Raw genomic sequence first — 19,733 nt, 5'->3', positions numbered from 1 at the left:
TGGTGCATTTTTTAAAATGAATTTTTGGCGTATCTGGGAACATTCCCAAACTGCACCTCAGACTGATGATTAAGGAAATTATGAAAACATGCTGCCCTGCTGTTCTGGGAATCTTGTAGTCAGGGAGGTTCTAGAACTACAATGAGTTTTTAATCAATAAAAGCAAATAGCACAAGCACAAGGAGCATTCTGATCCCATTGGTAAGGCTGGTATGGGAACTCAGTAGCCTAAAGTTTCCCATATTTCATTTCTAAGGTCACTGGGTATGAAGTATTTTTACATTAATGAATTCCGGGAAACAGGGCCAGAGTGATTCCCATTTATTTTCCTCCAAATCTTTCATCATGACGCAGGGATGATGGGGTGTGGAGTGGAGACTGGGGGAGGGGTAGACAAAATGGTCTGACTTGACTGCATATTCCCCCAGTGCCTATTTTCTTCTATGCTGACCGTGTGGACTCTACTGCCTAGTGGGAGAAATGAAGGCACAGAGGTTCACTTTTAGAAGGGATCTCATAAATGAAGCCATCAACAATCATTTATTAAGTACTTTGGGGTGGGAGATTAAGAAATTTATGAAAACACACTACCCCACAGTTCTGGGAATTTCCAGTTTAGTGGTGTCTTCAAACTGCAATGAGTTATAAACCAATAATCTGGTAGAGTTAGATTTGTCTTTTAGGGTTAGAATTGTTGTCCAGTCATGTCTCCCTGAATTTAAAAATCATTTTTTTAACCCAAGTGCAGACATTTACAATGATATCTATTAAAATTCATCTTATGTAGGCAATAATCACAGACTAAGATGGTATGAAGATGCTGCAAATTACATAGGGGTGAAGAATACCCATATTGACAATCTATTGAAATAATAAGGTGAGGATAGGCCTCAAGATGGTTTGGGTGTCGAATCCTATTCCAATAGTTACCCTTGTGGGTGGCACTTTTCCACCTGCCTGAGGTGACACAGAGAGCATTTACAAGGATGTGAGTCAATGAATTCCTCCACATAAATCATCAACAAAGTCAAGGATGAGGTAATCTTCTCCCCTGTCTTATTCGTCCAAATGATGCTCAGGTTTTGTGGAAATGGTTGTTTAGACCCCAAGGGCAACAATGGACTCAAACAAGCAGGCATTTCTCCTGGAAAAAGTCAAAGGCAGCCTGGATAACCAAGATATGGTGAAAGTAGTTTAATTCGAAACTCTACCTTGGAAAATGTTCCAAAGCATTATGTCTTGCAGTCTCCCTTTCTCCCAAATGGTGAGTGATTGGGGTCAGGCCATGCCAGGTCTGGCCCACATGCCTTTTTCTGAAAGACTCCTTTTTTTTGCTTCTCCTTTGTCTTCTCCATTGCTGTCATCTCTTCTCTAAGTATGTTCTCATTAGAAAAATCAAATCTGAAGCAATTTTGAAAATATAATGGGCTGTGAGTGGCAGCACTGTCTCTAAAGTGTCTCAGAGGACCTCGCCTGCTCTAGGCAGGTAGAAGTCATATAGGAACAATGCTGAGAACCAAGCTCTGTCAGGTTCTTTGTGCCAAGGCCTGCCTTTTGATTCTGGGTTCCAGCTTTGATCTGCCATTTATTGTCCTCCAGAGCCCTGTGTGAAAGGACAGTAATGGAACCTGGAGTAGGATGCCAGATGGGAGTTTTGGTAGAGCTGAGCCGGGAGAGCAAGGAGTGATGAAGGAGAGAAGGGATTGGCTGCCCAAGGAGCCTTTTATTTGGTTTATATATTCACTTTGTAAAGCCGCCTCAGTCTTTGCTGAGGGACAGAGGAGAATTACAGTCCTCATCACCAGAAAGACACATTGCCCTCCAGGGATTCCCTGGAGACAGAAACCTAAGGAAATGAATGCGAAAAATGGCCAGGGAGGCTGACAGAAAGAAGGATGCTGGCCTCCTAACTGATGCTAAAAAGAATAAAAGGTTCATTCATGTACACACAATCTTCCCTTTTTATCACCAGTGCAAAGAAATCACACCATCATAGTGTGGTGGAGAGAGTGTCGGACTTGGAATCAGGAAGCCCTGAGTTTGACTTCTGCCTCATACATTTAACTCTGATGCCTGAGTCAAGTCACTTAAACTCCCTAGGCCCAGTTTTCTCATCTGTCAAATGAGGGGGTTGGATGTAATGACAACTTTGAGCTTTACATGTATAATTCTTTGATTACATCTTCCCTTTCAGCTTTCACGTCATTATTTTGGGTCTTAGTTTTCTTCTTTGTCAAAAAGAGGGGCTTGAACTAGATCACAGTGAGAAACTACTGGTTTTGGATTTGGAGGATCTGGTTTTAATTCTTAGTAGCTTTATGACCTTGGACAAGTCAATTAACCTTCTCAAACTTTGGTTTCCTCATCTGTAAAATGAATGGGTTGGATTGAATGGCCTCTCCCTCCAACTCAAAAATCTATGAACCTATGATCTCTAAGGTCCCTTCCTATTCCAAATCCTATGATAGAATGACTCCCCCACCCCCCCCAAAAACCCCAAACCTTCACCACCTTGAACATTCATCATAACCTGATTTTACCTGGACATAAATTTTACCTGGGGAGGGGAAGGGATACCCAACATGACTGCCTTGGAGCTTTGCAGACCTTAAGGGTAGCTATTATTTGGGTGACTAGAGAATTGTAGAACATCAGCACTAGAAGGAACCTGAACAAGATACAATGCCACTTACTCATTTCATGGTTACTTACAAAGACGGAATCATCATCCAAGGTCACTCAAGCAAGTTAAAGGCAGAGCTGGGACTAGAGCAGTGTTCTAGATATCTAGGTTGAGAGGCCAAATTCTGGGTTCTATTGTGCAGGAATTTCTAAGGGGAACCAAGTCTTCTGATTCCTGAGGCCTGCAGGGCAATAAGGGGGAACTGGCTTATGTAGAAGTTGGTTTATAAATGTCCTTGAGTTGTGGACTCAGCAGCTCCTCCTCCCTTATAGTCCCAAATTATCACATGTAAATCAGAAGCTTTTGACTGTGACAGGGTGAGGAATAAAGAAATTTGGGGAATTGCAGGAATGGAAGAAGAGCAGCTAGGTGGGGCAGTGGATAGAGTGCCAGGACTGGAGTCAGGAAGACTCATCTCCCCGAGTTCAAATCTGGCCTCAGACACTTGTTAGCTGTGTGACCCTGGGCAAGTCACTTAATCACATTTGCCTCACTTTCCTCATATGTAAAATGAGCTGGAGAAGGAAATGCAAACCACTCCAGTATCTCTGGCAAGAAAACACCAAATGGGGTCATGAAGGGTCAGACACGACTGAAACAAAGGAACAAATAAGGAACAGAAGGTCTTAGGGAGAGTTGAAGGCCACCAGTCACCAGCTTCCTTTTAAGTTCCTGAAGGATGAGGCTCATCAGCCCCTTCTGATCATTGGCCTATTAATTTTATCACTAATTTAATATAGATTATCAGGCTACATTATCATTGAAGACTAGTATCTTAAAAAGGACAATGTCATTTGTGTCTGATGGGCACAGGATCATAGGTTTATTTCTGAAAGGGACCTTAGTGGTCAATCAGCTAATCCAACCAGATAATTTTTACACATGAGGAAACTGAGGCCCAAAGAGATTAAACCACTTGCCTAAGGTCACATAGGTAGTTATCAGAGGTGGGATTCAAACTCAGGTTCTCTGACTCCAGAGCCCTTTTCTATATTTTGTCATAACATCCTTCCAAGAAACCAGGGATTGTAATGGATATGTAATTGGATCTGGAGTCAGTAAGAACTGGGTCCAAATCCCAGTTAACACATTTGATGTCTGACCCTAAAAAGTTACTTAACCTCCCTGTGCCTCAGTTTCCTAACCTGTAAAAAAGGGATAAGTTTTGAAGGATAAATTTTAAGTTGTCTTCCAGCTCTAAATCTACATTCCCATGAAAGCTCTCAGATGATGAGAAGGCTGCTGGCTGCCTGCACCCCATAACCTTGCCCCAGCAAACATCTTGTGTTTCTCAGAAAGCTGGAGCGAAAGGAGTTCTTTTTTCCTCCCACGCTTTTGATCAGTGGGGGAAATCTTGGTGACTCAGGTCTCCTCAGTGTTTGCTCAGCTGCTGGAGCTGTGGCCTCATTTCTAGGCATCAGCGCCCCAGAGGTCTCTATGTTGCGGTTCCAGATGCCGGCCCAGGTTACAAAGATGTGGTGAGTGTGGACTTTGCCAAAAATCATGTGGCCTGCAGGGCTTAGTCCTTTGAAAGGCCCCGTGGGATAGATGTTAGCAATAGTGGGTAATAACTCATATAGTGCTATTATTTTGATAAATCATTTTATATACATTATCTCATTTGAGAGGCAGTATGGTAGGGGTAGCCTTGAAGTCAAGATGATCGGGCTTAAATCCTGTCCCTAGTATACACTAGCTGTGTGACTATGAGCAAGTCACTTAAATTCTCAGCATCCAAAGTCAGTAGCTTCCAAAGTGGAGGACATGGTCCCCTGTAGGGTTATGGAATGACCCTAAGGGGAAATCGACCAATCAGAAGCATCTAATCTTCCTCATGGTAGTCAATGGTGGGGCTTGTCTCTAACACAACCATCACTATGGCAGCTAGATGGTGCAGTGAAGAGAGCACTGGATCTGGAATCAGGGAGACCTGGGTTCAAATTCAACCTTAGATATTTATTAGCTGTGTGATCCTTGGCAAATCACTTAAACTGTCTGCCTTGGTTTCCTCCATCTGTAAAATGGGGATAATAGCACCTGGTGTAGGTTCTTAACAAGTACCAGTGATCCAAGCAGCCTCCATATTGGTGTGTCTGCCTTCCCATCAGGAACACTTTCTGGACTACAAAGTCAGTGCCTTCTGGTGTCCTGGACTCTTAGTAGTTGCCCTGTGTGGGGTACCCTAGAGTGAGAAAGATGAAGACCCATTAGGGATTGACAGTCTCTGAAAAGAAGTTAGGGAAATGAGGTTATGGGATAGCTTACAGCATGCTGAGGGCCAGCCTTGGATTCAAGAAAACTCAGGCTTAAGTTTTACATCTGACATATGCTAGCTGCATATTCATGGGCAAATCATAGATTTAGAGAGGTCATCTAGTCCAAAGCCTTCATTTTACAGATGAGGAGACTGAGGCCCAGAGAAGGTCGATGTGCTCAAAGGAACCTCAGAGGTCATCTATTCCAACACCTTCATTTTACAGACAAGGAAATTGAGGCACATGGAAACTAAAGGATTTTTTTAAAGATCAGACCGATATTAAGTATCAGAGTCAGAATTTGAACCCAGGTCCTCTGACTCCAGAGCACATCTTAGTGTCATGGGGGTAAGTGTAAATGGTGAATGGAGAGCCCAAGTCCTGCTTCCCTGCCCTTCCTGTTCTAGGACAGTGCACTTTGTTTGGACTCAGACTTTTCCTACCTTGGATGGTGTTACATCAGACTCCTTTTAGCATCAAAAAATAGTGGATATGGGATCTTGGGTGGTGGAAACAGCCTGGATTTGCAGTCAGAGTCCTGGGTTTGAAGCTCAGCTCTGCCATTTACTGTCTGTATGAGCTAGAGTAAGTGTCTCAGCCTCCATGGCCCTCAGTCTCTTCGTCTGTAAAATGAGAGGGTGAGACTAGAAGATCCCTGAATTCTTCTCTATCTCAAAGCCTGTAACTTCCTCGAGTAGTATTTATGCTTATGACTCCCTGTGGGTGAGTCCAATTACTTAAGCTCCAATATAATTTAAACTGCTTAGGCACCCAATGCTTTGCTCCCCACTCTTAGGCACAGAAGGTCTTTAAATAGACTTGAACTTAGCCGAGTCCTAAGCAGCTTCTCAGTACAGCTAGCCGAAATGACGGGATCCTGGGTTTCCTTGTATAGAATCACAGAATTTGAGATAGAAGTGACCACCCCTCCGCCCCCCCCCCCCCAGGCAGTGGCTATAGAATCCAACCTATATATTAAAGGAATACCAATAAAAAGTGTGGCCTTTGCTTGAAGGTCTGCAGGGAAGGGAAGCACCCTCCCCTGACATCGCCAGCCAGCTGTCCCACTTTTGGACAAGTTGAGCCTTTTCTGAAGTTTTTCCCGACATCAAGCCCAAAGTGGCTTCTTTGTAGCTTTCCCCCACTGCTTCTGGTTCTGCCTTCTGGGGCCAAACAGAGCAAATCCAATTCCTCCTTCATTTGTCAGCCTTTCAGATATTTGAAGACAGTTATCATGTTCTCCCCAGGTCTTCCCTTCTCCAGGATAAACACACCCAATTGCTTTGACTTATTCTTGTATGACTGGACTCAAGGCCCTTTACCATACAGGGTTGCATTCCTCTGAGCACTCTACAGCTTATCAATGCTTCTTACACTGGGATACCCTGAACTAATCAAAGCACTCCAGAAAAGGTCTAAGGAGGTCATAGTACAGTGAGACAATGGCTTACCTACTCCTACAAGTTCCAAATTCTTTCTCTCCCTCCAGCCCTTCCCCCTCCTTTGAGAAGCAAGTGGCATGATAACCATTATATATGTGAAGTCATGTAAAACATATTTCCTTATTAGCCATGTTGCCAAAAATAATTTAAGAAAAGTAAAGTGAAAAAAAATGCTTCAATCTGTACTCAGAATTCATTAGTTCTCTTTCTGGAAGTGGAGCAAATACTGTCTTTGTGTACAATCACTGCTTCATTTTCTGGACAGCAACTATCTCTTTAATAATCTATTCTAGAATTTCCTCAGGAGCTGAAGTCATCCTGACAACAGTTTATGAATTTTCCTCTTTTCTCTCCTCTCCACATTTAAAAAAAATCAGAACATGTGGCTTTCCCCAGTCTTACAGCATCTCCCCTTTTCCACAACCTTTCAAATATTACCAATGGTGGTTCAGCAATTACATTGAATAGCTCTTTTCAGGACCCTAAGAAGCAGTTCATCTAAGCCAGGTAACTTGAATCCATCAGGGGCTCCCTTACCATTTCTTTTATTATCTTGGGTATCAACTCTCAGGGAATAATTTTTGTTCTGTCCAGTCAAGGGTTTCATGATACACGTTAGGTCAAATTTGCCTTTGTGTATTAGGACCTCTAGTTCTTGCTTATCTTCCAAATTGTGGACATTTATGTAGAGACATTTGAAACCATGAGTTTTAGTATTGACCCCTTTCTTGGATTTTTATCTCCTGTGAATTTCTAGGTGTCTCAACTTCCATTCTTTTTTTTTCTTCATTCATAAGTACTCTATAGCATCTAGCTCAATGAAGCTGTATAGGAAGCTTTCTCCCTTCCCCATCCCTTTTAGTTTAAACTCCTTTTGATTAGATTTCTAAGACACCCACATGGCAAATAACATCCTTACTAGTCTTTGTTAAATGTATTCTCTAGCTAGGAATATGTCATACTTATACTTAAAGCCATGGTCTAGGATCTTGTCCAGATCCCTGTCTTAGACATTACCGTCTCAACCAGATATTCACTTCCTGCATTAATTTTTCTCTTCTTCATTCTTTTCCTTTAACGGACGACAGTGAAGAAAATAACCTGTACCTTATGATCTTGAGGGTTTTTTGGTGAAGACTTCATAATTGCTAGACATGGTTTTTTTTTTAGGTTTTTTGGTAGTTATTTGTGCCAATGTAAATCACCAGAAATGGGTATTTCATATTTTGTATGAATCTTGCATATGTCTAAATATATATACAGGTTACCTCCCCCATTAAAATGTAAGTTTCAATGATTGTTTTCACTTTTTAAAAATTTATCTCCCCAACTCTTAGCATAGTAAGTAGTAAATTAAGCTTAACGGATTAATTATTAATTGCAATGCTTGTTTATTGATTTATAGTTGTCACCCATTTCGGTAAGTCTTAAGGACTCTCTGTTATGATTTGGGAAAAGTGTCCCAGGAAAATAACAGGCCTCTCTATTATTGTTATCAGAGCAATTAAGACCTGCTTTAGTACTCTTGAACAGACAATCTGTAGCTACTAGCACTCTTCTTCTGTTGACCTTTACTGGAAGCACCCTTACCTTATAAAAACTTAGTGACTCTGCTATATCATTCTTTGAAGGACATAGAGCTTTTTCCTTCCTTGAACACACAGCTCCCTCTCCTCCAGGAAGAATCTGAAACCTATTTTTAAGCTCTAAATGTACAGATATAATTTTCCTTCTTTTTCTACTCTGTGAAACACTCTTCCACTTTTTGATAGCCTGACAAGAGTCACGCTTCCCATATTCCACTCCAGAACCACATTTTTCCCTTTGAAGCCTTCCTTCTATTCTGTTTAGTACAATTTCATTGTCCCTGACAACGTGGAGTGTGAAGGGGTGTTCTTGAAGACCTCTCTTTTTCCTCTGAGAGAGATCATCCTACGTTTAGCATTCAGAAGAATCATTCAGGTATAATGCAACTGTGATTCATTCAATGCAAGTCACTGCACAATAATCCCTACTTTCCATACTAGCTGAATTTTTCAGCCTTGGTTTTTTATTTGTTTGTTTTACCTACTCATAGGTGCTTATGACATAACCCATAAGCACTAGGGTAATTTATAGTCAATTATTACTTCTTAATAACTTGACACATCCACTCAACTTCCTTTCTTTAGTCTCAACAGCTCCACAGCTATATTGCCCCTCTCTTCCAGCCTTATATGAATATGTTATTTAACCAATTTTCTCCTTGCACCAATCCATTCTATCAATATTCTTTGTTTTCTAATTGTTTCATTTAAATTGCTTCATTTAGCCTTTCTTAAGTATCGTACCTTGACTTGCCAGCTACCTTTTCCTTTTCTTTTTGGAGTTTTCTGGTCTAACTTTTACTTCCTAATATTCTTTGATCCTCTTTAATTCTCCTTCATTGTTTTATGTTCTCCTTAATTGTTCTTGATCCTGCTTCTCCTTCAGGAAGTAGAATCTAGACCACTAGCTGGACCTAGATAATTTCTCCTTTAAAGTTTCTTAAATTTCTCTTTCTGAAAGGGTTCAACTTTTGACCTACTTTACTGCTCCAAACCACTGTAAACTCTTTACGTGATTTCCTTCTCTCTTTTTATTTGGCTTGAGTCCTTTTTTCTTCCACAAACTTTTCACATGGAAACTGGGAGTAAGACCTGAATTAGAGCTGTCTCAGAGAGGTGTAGACTTTCCTTCATTTTTAAGTAAAGGCTGGATAATCATTTGATAGTGTTGTAGAGGGATTCTTCAAATGTAGGTTAGACTACAGGATCTTTGATGCTCCTTCTGACTCTGAGATTCTATCAAGGGTCAGAGGAGGGACAGCTTGGAGGAGGGGGTCCAAGAAAGTCTTTATCAGATTAGCCTCAGCAAAGAGTAAGACTTTGAGAACTTAGGGCACATGGTAAGTATAATGGAAGCTTTTCAAGAGAAAGGATCATTTTGTGTTTCTTTTAAACCTACCTCTTTTCTTTTCTTTTTGGGGGGGGGGGGGGGGGGGGGAAGGTAGGGCAATTGGGGTTAAATGATTTGCCCAAAGTCACACAGCTAGATTTGTGTTAAGTGTGTGCGGCCGGATTTGAACTCAGATCCTTCTGACTCTAGGGCTGGTGCTCTATTCACTGCACCACCTAGCCACCCAATAACCTACCTCTTTACCTATTTCTGTTGAGGGCATTCCCATCCTTCTAGTTACTCTGGTCTGAGTTAATCTCAGGGTCATCCTAAATGCTTTACTTCTTTCATTCCTGCTACCCAATCACCATCACCCAGGATTATTGCAAGTCTCTTAATTGGTCTCCTTGCATCTAGCCTGTTTCTATTCTAAACTTTCCTATGCACAGCTGCCTCTTGTGGACTCTATGTTTCAGTCAAACTCATAGATGTGCTGCACCTAGTATACGATATTCTGTCTCCTACCTCCATGTCTTTGTATCGGCTCTTCCTTATACCTGAAATGCTTGACCTCCTCACCTCCGTCTCTTAGAATCCCTAACTCTCTTCCAGGCACAGATCAAGCTCGCCCTCCTATAAGAGACCTTTCCTGATCCCCCCACTTGAGAGTATTTACCTGTAGAACATATTGTTTGATTGTTTTTTGTTTTTTAACAATATTAGAGGATCGTAGAATGAGAGGTAGAAGGGACCTTAGAGGTAATCTAGGCCAACCCCCTCATTTTATTGATAGGGAAATGGAGACTTGTCCAATTCATCATTTCTTATAGTATGGTAGTATTCTATCACAATCATATACTACAACTTGTTCAGTCATTCCCCAAGTGACAGACATTCCTGCAATTTCCAGTTCTTTGTCACCACAAAAAGAGCTGCTATAAATATTTTAGAACATATACGTTCTTTTCCTTTTTTCCCTAATTATCTTTGGAAACAGACTTAGTAGTGGGATTGGTGGGTCAAAGGAAATGGACAATTTAATAACTCTTTGGGCATAATTCCAGATTGTTCTCCAAAATGGTTGAATATGTTCACAATTTCCCCAATAATGAATTAGTGTCCCAATTTTTCTACATTCCCTCCAACATTTGTCGCTTTCCCCTCAAATCATTTTATCCAGTCTCATAGACATAAAATGTCTCAAGGTTGTTTTAATTTGCATTTCTCTAATCAATAATGATTTAGAGCATTTTATATGACTATAAATTGTTTTGATTTCTTCATTGGAAAACTGCCCACTCATATCCTTTGATCATTTATCAATTGGGGAATGACTTATATTCCTATAGACATCCAAAGTCTTATTGATGCTTTTTCCTGTATTGTTACTACTTCCTTACAAATCCTCCTGTCTCACAGAACCCTTCATTATTGCTAAGCAAAGGGCCACTAGGTGGTAGAGCGGATAGAGTGATGGGCCTGGAGTCAGGAAGATGTTAGTTCAAATCTGATTGCAGACACTTAGCAGCTGTGTGATCCTAGGCAAGTCACTTAACCCTTTTTGCCTCAATTTCCACATCTGTAAAATGAGCTGGAGAAGGAAATGGCAAACCACTCCAGTATCTCTGCCAAGAAAATCCCAAATAGGGTCATGAGAGGCAGATACAACTGAACAACAACAGCAGTAGTTAAACAAAACAAACTGACATGTTAGACTGTGTTTGACAGCATGTGCCTCATTTGGCACTAGCAGCTCTCCTCTCCCAGTAGAGAAATCATTCTTCCTTATCTTTCAAAGTCAGTATTGGTCATTGCAATGATCTGAATTCTTATTTTCTCCTAATGCTGTTAGTTTTCCTTTATATTTTTGTAGTCATGGCATGGACTGTTTTTAATTGGATCTTCTTTCTTCAAGCAAATCTTCCTAACTTTCTCTGAATTCTTATTGCCATTTCTTGCAACACAATAATATTTCATTTCCTTCATATGTTACAATTTATTTGACTACTTTCCAATCAATTGATTCATCCCCAGGTTGAAACAGAGATGATCAGGGCTGGAACTAGCATTGTGGCTGTGTAAATGGAAGAAGGGGACAGAAACGAGATATTGTGGAGGTAGAATCAATGGGACTTCAACCCTGATAGGCCTTGGGGGTTACTTTTGGTTATTTAAATGAATGAATTAGCATTATTTTCCACTCTCACTCCTTCTCAGTTAATCATGTCTGTAGGAAGTCTGACTATTAAGCCCATAACCAAGACACCACCACTCACCTGGCCGCAATATATCAACTATGGGCAAAGTGTCTAAGAGGAAATAAACAGCTTCCTGAGAGCTGAGCTTGCAAACTTAAACCTATAAAGCATCGATGATGTCACATTCTCTCCCTATCCCCTTCTGCTTTTCTCTGCATGGGAAGTCAGTACACAGAAGGGGCTGGCTTTCTCCCCACTGCACATCTGGAAGACCAGCTGCTCCAGTAATCGAGCCATTCCTTTGGGCCCTATTTCCCAGACAGGGTGTTAGGACAGTTTGGGGCATTACAAGGACATTCTCAGAGTATTAGCAATGTCTTGGGTTTCTCTATTTCCCTTTGTTAAATCTGAATCTGGAGGGTGGAGGTGACAGTGATGTTGTGTGTGTGTAATGTGTAGATATATGTCCATGTATGTACAGCCAGTGTGAGTGTATAATGTGTACGTATATGAATATCATTATATGGTACTTATGTATATGTGTGTATATGTGTGTGCATGTATATATGAATATAAGTATATGTGTGTGTTATACACACATGCACATGTATACATATATGTATATATACACATATATACACACAAGATATAAGATCCTATAAGATTCTTTCTAGTTCCAAATCTGTCATCCTCCTGGGATCTCTTATCCCCCTTGTTTGAACCTCTTCTATAAATTTCTTACTTTCTAACTTGCATTGTAGTCATTTGTATATGTCTTATCACACAACAGACAATATGCTCCTGGGGGGTAGATGTTATTATTTTTGTATTCCTAGTACTTTGCACTGCACGGAGTATGTGCTTAATAAATGTTTGTTCAATTAATTTCAACTGTTATTGCCTGGATATGGATACATACACACATACATATACATATATGTCTATCTTTATATCTACATCTCTGTGTGTGTGTATATATAGAGAGAGAAAGCGAGAGAGAGAGAGAGAGAGAGAGAGAGAGAGAGAGAGAGAGAGAGAGAGAGAGAGAGAGTTACAAACACAGAGAGAGAAATATAGAGTGAGAGATCTCTATATATGTTTATCCATACTTTGGTACCTTATATCTTGTGTGTGTCCATTTCTGCACAGTGTATATAAGGGGGGGTGTCTTTTTGTGAATCCGTGAATGCCTATCTTCTGCATGAGGTCTTTCTCTCTCTTCTTCCCATCCAGGAGCCTCCCCCTTTCCCAACCACCATGATTACCTTGTATATGTTTTGTATGGAGTTTTTAGACATCTATACATGTGAATATCATCTCCCCCATTAGAATATGAAGATAGTTTTCACCTCTGTTCTTGTATCCCCAGCCCCTAGCACTCTGCCAGGCACAAGTAGTGACTTAATAAATATTTCTAGATTCATTGATTGCTATGTGTACATTTGTCTGTGCCAGGGGTGGGGAATCTGTGACCTTGAGGCCACATGTGGCCCTCTAAGTCCTCAAGCATGACCCTTTAATCGAATACAATTCAGTCCAAGGGAAGAGCTTGAGGACCTAGATGGCCACATGTGGCCTCAAGGCTGCAGGTTCTCTACCCCTGGTCTATACAATCATATATAGATACATAGACGTACTTATACACATCTTCCTGATGTGACTAGAAGTGAAGTGTAGATAACTGGACTATGCAGGGCAATGAGTCTCTTCCCTCTGTTCCTTCTCCCTCATTCTGGTTGTTCACAGGTGTATTACAGAGTCAAAATATGGCAAATCCAGATATCCAGATAATGGGTGGGAAGGAGCTCAGGGGGTCCCTGAGTGATTTCTCCTCAGTGTGGGAGAAAGAGCACAGGATCTGGACATAGAGTCAAAGGACCTAGATTTTAATCCTCGTGCTACTACTTACCAACTGTGGATCTTGGGTAAGTTGCTATTTCTTTGTGACTCAGTTGCAAAATCTGTAAAATAAGGGGATTCTATCAGCCATGTAGAGGTGTCTATACATTCCATGGTTCCTTTCTGCCCAGAAGAATGTGTCCCCTCGATATGAAAACTACCATTAGAATGGCTCCCTAGTAAGTGTTCTAGACAAGGAGTCAGAGGACCTGAGTTTGAATCTTGCGTCTGTCACTATCTGCGTGATCTTGGGCAGCCTCTCTGGACCTCAGTTTCCTCATCTGTAAGATGAGTGGGACTGAATTTTCTCTAATTCATTTATTTTAGCATTAAATCTGTGATCCCATGACCTCTAGCCAAGCTGGCTAAACTCCCCTGAAAGAAGGCCCTGTGGCTCTCTGTGCCATTGTTCTATTCCCAGTCCATCTACATTTCCACCTTTTGAAGTTTGAGATTACCAGGTGTCACCAATATTACATAGCCTCCCCTGACTCCCCAGTGATAAATGATCCCTACGGTGAGATGGACAGAGCATTGGACTTTGAGCCAGGAAGGTTGGGTTTGAATCTTGTCTCTAGTTCTTAGCATTTGAGTCAGCTGGACAAGTCATTTAATTTGATTGGAGGGTTGGACCTATGCAATCCTGTCCAATTCTAAATCAATGATCCTCCTGTAATCTTCTATCCCTCTTGTTTGAACCCCTTCTATACACTTATTACATTCTAACTTACATTGCACTTATTTGTACCTGTCTTATCGTATACCAGACAATATGCTCCTGAGTAGGTGGGGTAGGTTTCATTATTTTCCACCTTTGTTTTCCTAGTACCTAGCACTGCACATAGTATGTTATTAATAAATATATGTTCAATTAATTCCAGCTGTTATTGCCTGGATCTGATGAGGAAGGCATGCTACCAAAATGAGATTGAACCATTTTGCTAGAGACAACCCTCCAAATACCCCACCATGCTTTCCCCTCACTGCCATCCCTGCAAACTAAAAAAAAAAACAAAACCCAATCCTTTTCCCATCATAGTTGGAAGCTGAACCAAGCAACTGCTTCTTTCCTTTGCTGACAGTCCGACAGGAGCTTGTCTAAACCATGTGTTTGTCTAAAATGCCGGCAACTGCTTAAAATTCATCTCACGCATGTGAATTGTTCACATCAAACATGTGCAATGAATTATGTTTCCTTTCCAAAGAGAGCACCTGATTTCTTTTAGATTTCAAGCTCATTGCTAATTTGAAACACTGGTGAGAGGACATGTATTTGTCCTATATTTGAGTGAGAAAGGTGCATTAGGTTCTCAGGAATAGGCTAACAAAGTAGGAAGCTTTAGGTGATATGATGGGAGCACTGCTGGTCAGGGTTCCCTTGCCCCCAATTCTCTCTGTGGCTTGTCAGAATGCTGGAATTTCCACCATCAGGGATTTATTTGTTTGGATCATAAAGACTCTTGCATATTAAAGGTTTTCTTGCTGAAGTATAAATACTCTTTAAAGGGGAAATACCTTAAGCTTTTAACTGTGAACCCTTTAGCAAAAGGAGATTAATTGGCAGCCAGCTGAGATCAAGAAGGCCTTTTAGAAATGAGACAGAGGATTGGCATCTGTGGGGAATTTCAGGGTGCTCTTGAGCTGTAGAATCTCAGAGCTGAAAGGGATCTTAGTGGTCATTTAATCCTATGAATACCTGGAGTAGGAAATTCCTTTTGCAATGTCCCCTTAAAATCAACATGAAGTTTCTGCTTGATATGGAACCTAACACCTCTCATAGCTACCCATTCAACTTTTGAACAACTCAAATTATTGGGAAATTTTCCCTAATTTTGAAGTGAAATTTGCCTCTCTGTAACTTTCAACCATTGTTTCTAATATTGCCTCCTGGTGACAAACAAGTCTAACACATCTTTCATATGAGAGCCTTTCAAACATTTGCAGGAAGGGATGATGTATTCTCTTCTCCAGATTAAAGATCCCCAGTTTCTTCAGTCCATATGTTAGGGTCTCCACTTCCTTCACTATGCTGGTTACCATCCTCTGTATGTATTCTGGCTTATCAATGTTTTCCCTAAAGTTTGTTATAAAGAATTATCACAGGGCAGCCAGGTAGCACAGTGAGTAAGAGCACCGGCCCCAGTGTTGGGATGACCTGGGGATCGAATTCAGGCTCAGACACTTAGCACCTACCCAGAAACACCTGGCCATGTAACCTTGAGCAAGTTACTTAACCCCAATTGCTTTAAAAATAAGAATTATCACAATACTCTACATGTAATTTTACCAGAATAAAGTATAATGGAGTTGTCATCTCCCTAATCATACATAGGATACCTTGAGAAGACTGAAACACACAGTGGGGTTTCATGGGATATGTCTAATGTGTCTAAGTCTAATGATTTAGTGTCAGAAGACCTTTGTTTAACTTCTATCTCCATTATTATCAGTATGACCATTAACAAGCCATTTACCCTCCTTTGAATTTACCTATCTCCCATGATTGTTGGGAAATTGTTGTTTTTTGGTCTTTTTTTCAGTCATGTCCAACTCTCCATGACCCCATTTAGGGTTTTCTTGACAAAGATACAGGTATGATTTGCCATTTCCTTGTCTAGCTCATTTTATAGATGAATAAACTGAGACAAACATGGTTAAGTGACTTGCCCAGGGTCACAAAGCTAGTAAGTATCTGAGGTCATATTTGAACTCAGGTGCTCCTGACTCCAGGGACAATGTTGCATCCACTGTACCACCTAGCTACTCCTGAAGATGAATCTTCTTGATTCCAGGCCTGATGCTCTCTCCACTATGCTACCTACCTGTTGTGCAAATAGTGCTTTATAAACCTTAAAGCACTGGGTGTGTGTTCATCATTAATCCAGACTAAGATCATATTATATTCTGGTTGCCACATCACACTGTTAGTTGAAAGAAAAATTATAATCCATTAAAACTAAGGTTTTTGTTTTGTTTTTTAACATGAGCTGATCTCTAGTCACTCCTCCCCTATTCTGTATTTGTATGATTGATTATTTGAAACCCAAGTGCAGGATGTTATATTTATCCTAATTAAATTTTATCTTATTAAATTTAAACTATTTTTCTAGCCTTTTTCAAATCCAAATTCCATCATCCAATGGGTTAAAAGCCCTCTCAGCCTCATGTCATCAAAGAATTTGATAAGCATGGAATCTATGCTTTCATATAAGTCATTGAGAAAAATGATGAACAGAAAAAGATGAGGACAGATCTTTGGAACACTTCACTAGACCTTCCTCTTTCGGTTGCCATCAATCCACTAATCTTGAAGAGTCTGTGCAACTATTCTTGGAAACAAATAATTGTACTGTCATCCAACTTGTCCCTTTCCATCTTACCCACCAAGATAAGTTAGGAGTAGAGAGAGGAACATTGAAAGGGAAAGGAGAAACATCAGAAATAAATTTCATCTACATCGGTTTTTTTTGTAGTCTGATCTTTTCAGGGAGGTCTTAGAATCCACTGATAAGATTTTCAACAACCAACTTGTCTATAGCACGAGCTCCAACACAATACTTTGAAACCTCTCACTACTCCAGGCTTGTTGTGTGGTATTTTAGGTGATCATACTTATGTAAATATAGGTCAAACTACTAGCATTCTCCACCAACAAATTGTATACTTAATATTAAATAGCATAGATTTTAATTAAGATAGAATTGCAAAACAAAGTACTAGGGAAAATCTTCCTGTACATAAATTTGTATAGTCCTTTACAGATTCTCTTTATGCTAGTGGGACAGAGAATACTCTCCCCTGATAATGGAGAACAATTCATATGCCTAGATTTACATCCTGGCTAGAATATCTTTCACAATTATATTACAAAGTGACAAGCCAGGCCTCACTGATTCTTTACTTTGACTCTTCTATTGCTGTTCCTTTCTATATCCACATTTATCATTCACTACTTCTTTACAGATTTGCTGCTATCATCTGCTGGAACTCTCTTCTGTTGCTGGGGATTTTCCAACTTGAATGAAAGTGTTATTGCTATTTTTTATGAAACTGCTGGGTCAACATGCCTAGGTCTACTCAATATATTTTTATCTCTTTTGTTATTTAGCCTTACAACCAAGCCAAGACAGGTCACAAAAGGGACCCTCAAATTGAGATTTTTTTCTTCTTCTAATACTTTCCTTTCTACCCATGACATCAAGTTCCTCATACTCTCTTGATATTTATTAGAGTGGGCACATTTATTTAGACTTCTACTATATCCCTGATAGTTAGCACCAGGACTTTACAAATTTCCTTGACACTTCAACAAGCCATAAGAAGGCAACATTTGAGGAGATGAGGCAAGGTTGATGTTCTTTGCAATATATTTCTGTCACTGTGTCACAGTCATTTTCCTCCTTTTCTTTCTTTTTTCCCCTGAGTCCTAGAACAAAACATTCTTCTTCCCTATGAGGTCCAGTGCTGGAAATCTGATGTGCTCTATAACAGGATTTAAGTGGCATTTATCAGAAATCAATATCTCAAAACTGATACACTTGAGGTACAGTTCAAAGTTTGCCACAACAAAAACCTATGGGGAACATCCTATATTGCTGCTTTCTTAGCGATTCACCAGGTCAAAGATGGTCTCCAACCAACATATGGTATAGGAATACCCACCTTCACTCAAAGAACCCCTCTTCTGCACCAGAGTCAGGATTGCTGGACTGACTAGTTTTCAAAGAATCCCTATTCTGTGTATTTACTTCAAATTCAAGCAAGTCAATTTTTTTCCTTTTTTTTTTTTTGCTGCTTAGTTTTATCATGAGATTCTCTGAGCCTCTTTCCATTGATAATTATGAAAAGAAGAGAGGAAACAATGAAATTATCTCTTTGGCTTTCTATCCATATCTGTCTACTTACCAACCTACCTGTCATCTATCTATCCAAGTCAAATCCATACATTTAGTAAGTCCCTCCTATGTAAAAAACACTGTGCAAAATAGTCCTGCTTCTCAAGGAGCTTACATTCTGCTGGGGAAAATATCATGGGAAGTGTCATAGCTTTGACATCGATACCCTGTGTGATCACAAAAGTAATTTGGTGGAGGGGAGAGTGGTAAAGTACTACTCAGTGCAGTGTAGTGGAAAATGTATTGGATACAGCAATGGAAGACCTAGATTCTAGTTCTTTCTCTGCCATTTTTTTTTCATTACTGTGTCACCTTGAATAAGTTTCTTCCTCTTTTTTGACCTTCAGTTTCCTCATCTGCAGAATGAAGGGGCTGGACTTCATTACTTTTTTCTTAGGGCTCTTTTTCTCAAATATTCTGACTACTTTGGAGAACCTAAAAAAGGAACAGAGGAGAGAAATCACAAGTTGCTCCCCTCCCCATGTGACCATATACTTTCTTACCATAATATTTTGCTCAAATTATCCCATGAATTTTGCATTTTACATTTATTTCTATTAGAATGTAAGCGCCTTGAGGGAAGGGACTCTTGCTTTTGTATTTGTATTCCCAGCACAGTGCAGTTCTTGGCCCATAGGAGTACATAATAAATGTTCTTTTTTATTTATTCATTAATTTGTTTTCCAGTGTCATGCCTACAGAGCTATGAGGTCACTTCCATCCAAACCATCAATTATTTTCAACCATCCATGTGATGAAAAATAGAGGGAAAGAGGATATCAATCATGTCACAGATGAAGGACTAAGTCACAGAGAAGTTAAATAACTTACCCAAGGATACAGAGCAAGTCAGAAGTGGTTCAGGACTAGAACTACTAAGTACAAATTCAGTTTGTACCTGGGCAAAGTATCACAAACCTCACCCTAACTGAACAAGCAACACAAAGCTCATTTCCAGATGAGAATGGAACTGAGACCCTGGGAAAATGGTATGAGGTCACTGCTGTCCTGTAGGCAAGGGGCAGAGGAATTTGATGCCTTAGATGTCAATTATGTATTTTAACTGATTAATCTTGAAAATAACTGGCTAATATCTGTTGTTTCTGTGATTCTATAGGTACTGATAGAACCCTCTAAATTCATCACCCTGGTGCAAAGCCTCGGTCTCCCCATACTCATCACACCTCTGTGTTTGGTCACTCTATGTGTTACCTATGGCATGTCTATTGGCATTTACAAGCTGTTGGCCCCCTTTCTGTGGATGTGTTGTTCCCGTTTTTGAGACATAGATATGAGCTTCCTCAGGCAAAATAAAATATTAAATAACTCTATTTTAAGGAAGTTAAACCTAATTTGGTTTGCTATTTTTCTAGGAAATGTTTTAATAATTACCAAGGAATGTGTGGTTATGTAGCCTTTAGGTTTGAGGGTTGCCTGAATATCTT

General features: G+C 40.1%; 1 long non-coding RNA gene across 2 annotated transcripts in view; it reads right to left on the bottom strand.

The window, feature by feature from the left end:
* LOC138149619 (uncharacterized) overlaps window positions 1-19,733 on the bottom strand; it is a 69,801-nt gene that overhangs the window by 3,454 nt on the left and 46,614 nt on the right. The window contains exons 2-4 of one of the 2 annotated variants that reach the window (XR_011165370.1): window positions 18,601-18,723; window positions 13,404-13,455; window positions 4,745-4,865 (exon numbers count right to left, since the gene is read on the bottom strand). This is a non-coding gene — a long non-coding RNA (uncharacterized lncRNA). Of the gene's footprint in view, window positions 1-3,944; window positions 4,866-13,403; window positions 13,456-18,600; window positions 18,724-19,733 lie in introns of those variants that run through there. The other variant, XR_011165369.1, reaches the window with a different exon arrangement.

The sequence above is a fragment of the Petaurus breviceps genome, unplaced genomic scaffold (assembly GCF_028583685.1).
Source record: "Petaurus breviceps papuanus isolate PSGF00001 unplaced genomic scaffold, PetGlider_PUasm1.0 90847, whole genome shotgun sequence".
Lineage (NCBI taxonomy): Eukaryota > Metazoa > Chordata > Mammalia > Diprotodontia > Petauridae > Petaurus > Petaurus breviceps.
Note: the sequence above shows the minus strand (reverse complement) of the source record. Positions and strands in the feature narration are given on the sequence as shown.